This window comes from Echinops telfairi, unplaced genomic scaffold, assembly GCF_000313985.2.
Source record: "Echinops telfairi isolate 266 unplaced genomic scaffold, ASM31398v2 ScPeMD7_11;HRSCAF=52, whole genome shotgun sequence".
Classification (NCBI taxonomy): Eukaryota; Metazoa; Chordata; class Mammalia; order Afrosoricida; family Tenrecidae; genus Echinops; species Echinops telfairi.
Genome location: NW_022103908.1, coordinates 29,421,679 through 29,431,194, shown reverse-complemented (window position 1 = coordinate 29,431,194; position 9,516 = coordinate 29,421,679).

The window sequence follows — 9,516 nt, the reverse complement described above, 5'->3', positions numbered from 1 at the left end:
TGATTTCCTTCTCCAGCGACTGGTCTTTTGTGACAACATGTCCAAAGGATGCTGGACAAATTCTCACCCTTGCCTCTTAGGAGCATTATGGCTGTATTTCTTCTTAAACAGAATCAAGACAAGATGAAAACTAATCATTCAACAATAAAGACGGAAGATGATATTTAAAACTAGCGTAGTTTTGTATTGGATCAAAAGGGATATCAATGACTATCTGTTCATGTCCTTTGTCCACTTTTTAGTTGGATCTTTTGTTATGCTCTTGTTGAGATGTTGTAGAGTTCTACAGATTTGGGGATTTAAGCTTTTTTTGGTAAAGTTAATGTTTTAATCACATAAGTAGTATGTAAATACATTCTCACTCTGAAACATTGAAATGTCACAACTACCATTTTTTTAATTGTTTGATTAGGAGTTCATACAACTCTTATCATAATCCATACATACATCAATTGTGTAAATCACATTTGTACATTCATTGCCCTCATCATTCTGAAAACATTTGCTCTCCACTTAAGCCCCTGGCATTAGGTCCTTGACTTTTGTGCCTTTGCTATTTTTTCCCCAATCTGCAGGCTCTCATTTTATTCATTTGAAGAAGTATTTTGGTCTGCATATATGTTTTATTTTTAGTATGTACCAGTAATGTATTTTTTTCTTTCACTATATGAACTTCCTTTATTATACTTGTTAATCTGTGTATTACCCTGCAATAGACAACTTAAGTTTTCCAAATTTTCTCATTGGTATTTCTTAAACTCTGGGGTTTTAGATCTAGGTCTTTATTCCATATTGAGTTTGTTTTTGTTCATTGAAAGACTTTTGAGTCCTGTTTAATTCTTCAGCTTATGGAAATCCAGTGTTTCCTACATTTGCAGAGGACACTGTCTATTCCGTTTGATTGGTCTTTGGTCCCCTGACAAAGATTAGTTGCCCATTGGTAGGTGGGTGCATTCACTTCTAAGTTTCCTATTCCATTACTGTTTGAGTGGGCAAATATATGGACCTTTCTTGTGAGTAGGAACACATATGGATCTCTTTCAATCAGTTTGCCAAGTACAAATATTTGTCTTTCAAATGTTTTTGGCATAGAGGTGTAAGTGCTTCCAACATTCCATCTTTTTGTTAAATCATCCCAATTGGCATTCAGATAAAACTTTTGAGACTTGTTTTTTGCTAATGTGTTTATTAGAACTTAGATAGTTTTCTTCAGTAGCATTGGATTTTATCAAATATTATCTTTTGAAACTGTTGAATATCGACCAATATTTTTTTTGTACCACACCTCAGTGTATGCCTTTTATTTTCTTTGGATACTTCTTATGCTATTCATTTTTAACCCAATTTGTGGTTTGGGTTTTTCTTTATTTATTTTAACTTAAGATTTGTTGAGTGAGTCCTTCCCTTTTTTGTTTTCTAGCTCTAAGTCTTTGCAAGGTATATTGTAATTAGTTGTGTTAATTGAACCACCAGTTGCAATCTTCTGTTCAGCTCTTTTCTTCATTTAGCCCTTTTCTGTTAGCTACTCTACATTCAAGAACAAGTAGCAAATTATATCCTAACATTATTTTAGCTCCTTATCTTTTTAATGACCTTTACTTTCTTTGTGTATAATGTCTTTCACTTCATTCCACAATGTATCATTTTAGTGATTAGCATTGTTTGCATCAAATTTCTTCTTAATATAACTGCTGAAGTAGGATGTGTAAAAGGTCATACTTTGACTCGTTGGAATAGGTTTTGCTTATCAACAACTTTAACTGAACAATTGATGGCTATTCCATAGTAGATCTCTGTCATCGTTCTGAGAGTTGAGATTTGACCCATTTTCTGTTTTCCCTGAGATGATGGATTCAGGCACTTTATATTCTGTCAGAGGAGGTTCAAATGTATAGTTGGCATTTATGATGTTGCGTTAGTTCCAAATTCAGATGAATCACAATGTTGCATGGAAGACAGAGTGTGAAAGAGGGTGTTTCAATAATAGATATAAATCTAATATAAAATCCCCTCAGATTGTTATCCAGTTGATTCGGACTCAGAGTGACCTTTTGGAAACCCTGATGGTGTCGCGCTTTCACACTGGTCAGCAGTCCAACTCCTGAGTTGGAGAAATATGGGGTGTTTTGCTCCTACAGAGGCTTGTAACCTGGTAAACCTACAAAGACAGTTCCACTCTGTCCTGGAAGGCCACTATGAAAATTGAGTACAGCACCAGTTAATTAATTGTGTGCAAAACTTTTCCATTTCCTTTTAAAAATAAAATATTAAAGCCTGTTCTTAAACTTATAGATATCCTATATATCCTATTCTATATTTGCTTCATCTATAAAATTTGAAATTCAGCAATAATCCCACTATACAATAGTAAGAGTACATGCAAATGGAATTTTTAAAATGCATCTAAATACATGATATCAGGAGAACTACTTAAGACGTTGGTATTTTTAATTATGAAGATTATATTAAAATGCAGTCTTTTATTGCTTGAGGTTCTAAGGTAAAATTCAATGCAATGACAGTATTTGTGTTGGTCTCTCCCAGGTTAAGTTGTGTCTGGGCAATCATTGTCTGAGGTTTATTTTCAGATAAAATATAAAGAGAAAATGATATTTCAAAATGTGTCTTCCAATATCTGTTGCTCTGTGCGTCCTTCATGGAAGGACTCACTGAACCCTCAGGAATATAATCAACACATAGTCTCCACCTGGTTGTTGCTTCAGAACTTGTTTCATCTGCCCAAGGCCAAGTCTTTCCTGGGAGAGCCCATGTGCCAAGGTTATGCAATGAAAGTCCATTGCGATCAGTTACAGTGGAGTCTACGCCAACTCACAGCAGTACCACGTGATCTATTTTAACTAAATGTGGGAAATTTTGTGCATGAGATTCTCTCAGGAATGGCTGACATTTTTATTTTTATTATTCCTTTTGTCGAATGGGAGACCATTTATAAAGCTGGTTATCAATTTAACAGGCAGCAAGTTGTGCATGCCTTCATCTTATTCACTGTATGTTTACAATCAACATCACTGGTCCCACCTCCTCCTTGTCTTTCCACTCTCCATCTTTCCTAACCCTTTTGAATTTTGTCTCTGGGTATATGCTGCCTGATCAATCACAAAGGGTCAATTATTCTACACTGAGTACACCTTGATAGTGTTACATTTTCCCTTATAGGTCTGTCTCTTGATTGGCTGACAATTGAGCCACCGGATATGTGCTGTTCCCAAACCAAGGACTGAGCAAGGGCCTTCGTCTCCAGGGTTCCACGAGGCTTCATCCAGCTAGCAAGCCTGGTCTGTTTAATGATTTTGAGGTTTCTCCTACCATTTTGCCCCATCCTATTCAAGACTTTCTAAAATGATCCTATTCAGAGAATTTGAAAATGATAACCCTCTTGCTCTCTTGGTCTTAGGTGTGTGCATTCTGATGCTCACCTGTTTCTTTAGTCTAGTAGACTACTTTTTTCTACATGTCTTAAACTGTTGTCATTCTTTTTTCCAATGGCACTGTGAGAGACCTATGGTTGCAACTTATATTATTGCTCATGAGATTTTTAAAAAGTCAATTGCTATGCATGGATATAGAATGCTTCCTTTGTAAACAATATTGTGCCAATTCAAGTAATACCTGAAATTTGTTGAAACAGCTTCTCAGTTCTACCTTCATTCATTTCATTTGCCTCAATTCTTTCTTCCTCTCTCTTTTTCCTTCTTCCCTGATCCTTCTTCTTTTTACTTTGTTTCATAGACTTTGGTACCTAAGAAATACCTTGTATTCCAAACTCTATCACATCAATTTCTGTATTTCTGGAGAATGTATCCTACAATTACAGTAATGCATGTTACTTTTATTGATTGCAGTGGTCCTGTGATATAATCTCAACAATGTTTTAAGCCTCATATGTGTTCATGGTGTGGAACCTGAGTGTTGTATACTCTGTCATATATTCGTATAATGCACTTCCACTTGAAAGGAAAAATTAAGTGTCTATAATAAAATCTACTCACTTTCCCTTTCACAAAATTAAGATTAATATCAATGTACAATTTCACATGAGTTACGGTAAAATCATCCTGGGGAAATAATTTTCTGGCCAATCTGGTGTCTTCTCGCACAGTTCCAAATAAAGAGCTTTATATATTATCCTACAAGTAACAAAAGATCTCAAATCTGTGTCAATCATCAGTTTGGACTCACCATCCTCTACATGAAAAATGATGAGGCTTCCTACATCCATAAAGATTTAAAGATGCATTAACCTAAAAAAGCAGTTCTTCGCTGTACAAGGTGAGAATTGACTTGCTGGCAGTGGGTTTATATATGACAGGCACACAAGCTCAAACTGAACTGGATACAGATAATATTTGTTTATTTAGATATAGTTTATTTGATTCTGTTGACTGCTTTTAAATGTCATATTGTATTATTATTCTGATAACCTTTACCTTTTATCTTAACATTAATGACTGGGTATAAAAAATAGAATATTTATTTATTTTCAAAGTAAAATGTAACATTGTAGTAGTCATTAATAGAAACCTTAGAAGCCCTTTATTTTTCACTTTATGCATTATAAAAGCAATCTTAATTTGGTTTTGGTTTTTATGATGCTTGAAAATATCCAATTGCCCTAAAGAATAAACCAAAGAGCAAGAGATTTTCCTTTCAATAGAGCACATTCAAATTAAGTTTACATTATTTGTAAGTATTGAATTTTTTCAAAAACACACCACACTATAAAACATAACACATTATATAAAATATTATTAATCTCCATTTTTAGGTCAATTTATCATATACAAATATGTTTCCATATCAATCTTTTGATATTGAAATTAGATCAGGAATATTTTTAAATATATATATATATGTATATAATGACTAAATAATATATAAATGTATGTTTTCTATTGTGCAGTTGCATAATGTTTTAAAATGTGTCTTTTGGAGAGATTATAGATATTTACTTTTCCAAAAAGGAATATGGAGTGATGTATTTGAATTAAAAAAATACTTTAAAGCTGCTGAATATCAATTTAACATTTACTAGAAAAGAATATTTAGAATTGTTTTTGTAATATAAGATACATCCCATTATAATGAATCTGATAAAAAATCCAAACGTTTTTGTTTTGATGTGTATTGTAATAATAAGGAATTTATGACAAACATAAATTATTCTTCTATCAGGAGACATCAAAAGCCATGCGTACCTTCTCTCCAGGTGTCTATGTTTTGGCAGCTCAGAGCAAGTAGCAAACAGGGTTTTAAAAAGGGAAAAGAATCTTATACAGTACTACAAATTCTTGCTAGTAGGAAGTGTTATTGAGGTAAATATCTCAGTAGTAGGAATATATTTTTCTCTAGGATTGTTTAGAATTATTATCATCTGGAGTTAATAAGGAAACAGAAATGTTTGACCCTATGGTTACTTTAAAATTCTTTACAGACAAGCAATCCCATTGTTTCCTACAACCAGCATATATCATGCAGATCACCCATTGCAATATATTGGTAATTATTGCAACCATTGAAGTGCACTGTTCAGAACCCTTTAAATAAATACTACTGAACAGAGTAACAATGACTGAGAACCTCAAACAGATTATTCAAATCCACTATAGTAGTCCCATAGAGATCTCACTTCTCTGAGTTTCTCCCAGCCAGTAACTGTGAGGACGATGGTACTAACCTCCGGTTGTTTTCATCCAGGACAGGCTTCGACTGGTGGCGTTTTTCATGAGCAGAGGTTTAATATTGGGGAAGAGTTCTCAGTAGTCCCTGATGTCAGGAAGACATTTTTCTACTGACTCTTCCTTCCTTTTCATTCTTTGACAGCCCTGAGCCTTGCATGAGGCTCTCCTCACCTCCCCTAGCATCCTCCTTCATGTGTCCCCCTCCGTTCCATCACCTTGTGTCTCAGATGATTAGCAAGGTAACCAGCAGTCACTGGTGGCCCACTGGTGAAAGGCCGGCTGCAAATCAAAGGGTCTGTTCACCAGCCACCCCATCAGAGAAAGATGTGTCCACCTGTCTCCGTTAATATTTACGGTAAACCCTTCGGGCTCTGTGGGAGCAATTCTACTCCATCCCTCCAGGACACTGTGAGTTAGAATCAATTTGAAGAGAGGGAGCTTTTTGTTTGATTAGCTGGTTGGCAATAAGAAATGGCTAACATAGGGCTAGACCATGGCTCATTCACTATCCAGCTGGCAATGTGGAATCTATGCTGAAATGAAAGGAAAAGAGACACTCTCATACATAATGGAAACTCAGTCGTTGAAACTTCTACCAGTGCCAATTTAGCAAAGACTCAAATTGTCAGGGTACTTTCCAGGGGTCTTGGGCTAACAACCCTGAAAGGTTATTGGGACTATCGTTTATTGATCATTTGCTAGTGTAATAACCAGAAATTGAGAGTAATGACCAAAGAGTTAAACACTGAATATAAGGGCTGGAGGAATGTTTTGGGTAGATTATGAGAAGGCTCTTATGACCTGCATTCAAAGAACATACAAGTTTGACTGAGTGGACTCAAACTTGATAGTCTGTATTCTAGAGGTATTTGAATGCTCAGTTAAGAAATGTATCATATTGTTCACAGTCATTTTAGGAAATATCTGGGACTCTAAAATATGGGAAGAGACATCTAGGTAGATTTTCATATGGTTCTTGCTTGTGCAAAGTCCTCTGTGTTCTAGTCCTTAGGAAAAGATAGCAATTCTTCCATAAGGGAATGCATTAGAGACGTTTCAAGGCAACCTGTTCTTACTTTTGGTTGCCTATTTGATAACTAGAGATATGCTAAGCATAATCTGGCTAAGGGATAAGTAGAAATGAGTGAATTTTTCTGATTCAGTAGTTGAATAAAGAGAAAAATAACTGAGGGAAACACTGTGCATGACAGGATGACCAGCCCAGGCACTCATTTGATTAACCCATTCAATTGGAGACCCTGGAGCTGTAACAGCAGCCCTGGTGCAAAGCGGTTAATCTTTAGGATGTGATTCACAAAGTATGCCATTTGAAACCACCAATTACTCTGCCAGTTCTAGATAACTGGGTCTTTCTGCTACAGAAATGAGTTACAATCTCTGAAACTTACAGGAGAAGTTGTACATTGTCCCTTGAGATTGCTATGGGTTGGCATCGACATGTGGCAGTGAGTTTGGTTTGGGGGGGTGCTGTAAAACAGAGACCATCATAAATGTGCTTTTGAGGAGATCAGACAAACCACTATCGTGTTCCTTTACATAATGACTTGAGAAACCATGCGAAAGTGTTACCGATGACAATCTTAGAAACCTGGGCACCAAATAGAAGGCTGAAGGATTAGATTTAACACTGCAAAATGCTCACAAAATCAGAAATGAAGATATTTACAGATAATCAGCACCCTGCCAGGAAAACTGGTGCAAGATGTATTTCCAGATGAGAATGGAAAAAAGAACTTCATGGAATTCAAAATGGGGAACAGAGATACCATGTCAACAAACCTGAACTGAAACAAGGTGAGCTGAACACAAAGTGGCCCTAAGTAGCACATTCAGGGAGGCAGGTAAGAGATCTAGGGATCCAGGCACTCAAGAGAGAAGGGTCCAGAGAGTAAATATGAGACTGGACACCAGTGGTGATGGCTGAGGCTTAGGCAAGAATATGCCCAATGAAAAATAAGGCTTTAGAACAGCAAACAGCAGTCTCTCACCCTACTAACTTGTATGGAGCCCCCACCCCATACTTGATCATGCTAAGCCCAAGGCCCAATTGCCTGGTTCACCCTCTCAGGAGTGTGCGCCCATCCATGTCCACTGAAGGATGGGTATCAACCAGTTACAGTCAAGTGTGCTTACTGCACCCACTCCCCAGTGATTGACAGACATGTTCACTGTACCCACTGCTTGACAACCAACAGGGGCACTCACCACACTCTCCCTCTGTGTCAGGTAGATTTTGTTCTTCTCAGTAAGAGAAAGGCATTCCTACTTCCCTATAGAGAGTATGGCAACCATGATGTTGACACACCCAAAGAGGAACTAGAAACACACCCTTGCCACTGTCAAGCAGCAGGTCAGCATTCCCTCACATAATACACCGTGCACTCTTCCAAGGGTCTCATAGCAAGAAACAGCAACTAGAAGGCAATTCTTCTGCCCTCATCCAATGATGGCATAAGTATGACAACACACAACCCATTCCCAGTCAGTTCCCTGCTTGACCATACATGCAAAGAGTCCCCCTGGATATCTGGTTACCTACTGAGATACCAAAGTATGCCTAGACAGCAGGCGCTAATCTATCCATTTAGGAAACATTATTTTCTTAGGCCAAAGAAATCACATCCATGGCTCCTCAATAGACACACTAAATGCTATCACCAATACTGAAATAGCATGCTTTCCATAAAAACTGTGAAGGGAGCCTAACTATGTACCCCTTGCTGTATCACATCAGGGAAGGAACCTGACCTTGTAATCCCACTCAATCTTCTATGGGGAGACAAGTGCATATAACGACAGAGGACTCAACATGAATCTGTGAGCACCATAACCATAGAATCCCTGCCACTGAGTTAACTTTAACTCCAAGAGACCCTGTAGGACAGGACATAACCACTTCTTAGAGTTACTGAGAATGTAAGTCATTGTAGAGAAAACTTCTCCCACAGATTCTGCTAGACTTCAACTGCAAACTTTGTGGTTAGCAGCCCAATGCTTAATCCACTGTGACACCAGGGATTTACTATACTCACTGGACATAAATAGCTTACTGGAGGTGGGACATAGATTCACTCCCTGTGAGACATTCCTGTAGACAAGCTACATGGAGCTACACTAGAGCCTTGGAGCTGAAGGAGCAATGTGGAGACCGCTGCCAGCATTGAGATGCTTCCACTGCCATTGGATCCACAAGAATTTCCACCCACAGGCCTGTGATCTTCCTGCATTCAGTGTCATTGCGTATGTTGCTTGAGTCTGAAGAGGAATTTATGAATTGGTATTGGACATATGGGCTAATATTGAATTTATGGATTTGATCTGGACTGGGTTGGAATACTTTCTCAATATTTAATTGATCTTGAATATAAAGTTCTTCCTGTAAATAGATGAGTGTCCATGAATTTGTTTCTCCAGTCACCTAAGACTAACACAAAAACTTTATAAAAATTTGAGTTGCAAGTAGAAACAAAAGAGTGAAAACAATGAACAAAGTCAGGTTATGTGGGCTTCTATACAAATAGTTTACATTATTATGAATTTCATGGCACTGAGAGAAAAAGATGGATATAGAGAGAATTTTTTAAGATATATGAAGCAATAGTCCTAAGTATCATAAAAGATGAGAACATGTAAACCATGTGTTGGAAAGACCTCAAAAGAAAGTCATAATCAAATTGTTCAAAACCAAAGACAAAAAAAGTGATTGCATATTGTGAAATTAGAAATATCCAGTTGTCTAGAGATGGACATTGGGTTTCCATCACATTCCATCCTCATTGATGAGGACATGATCCCC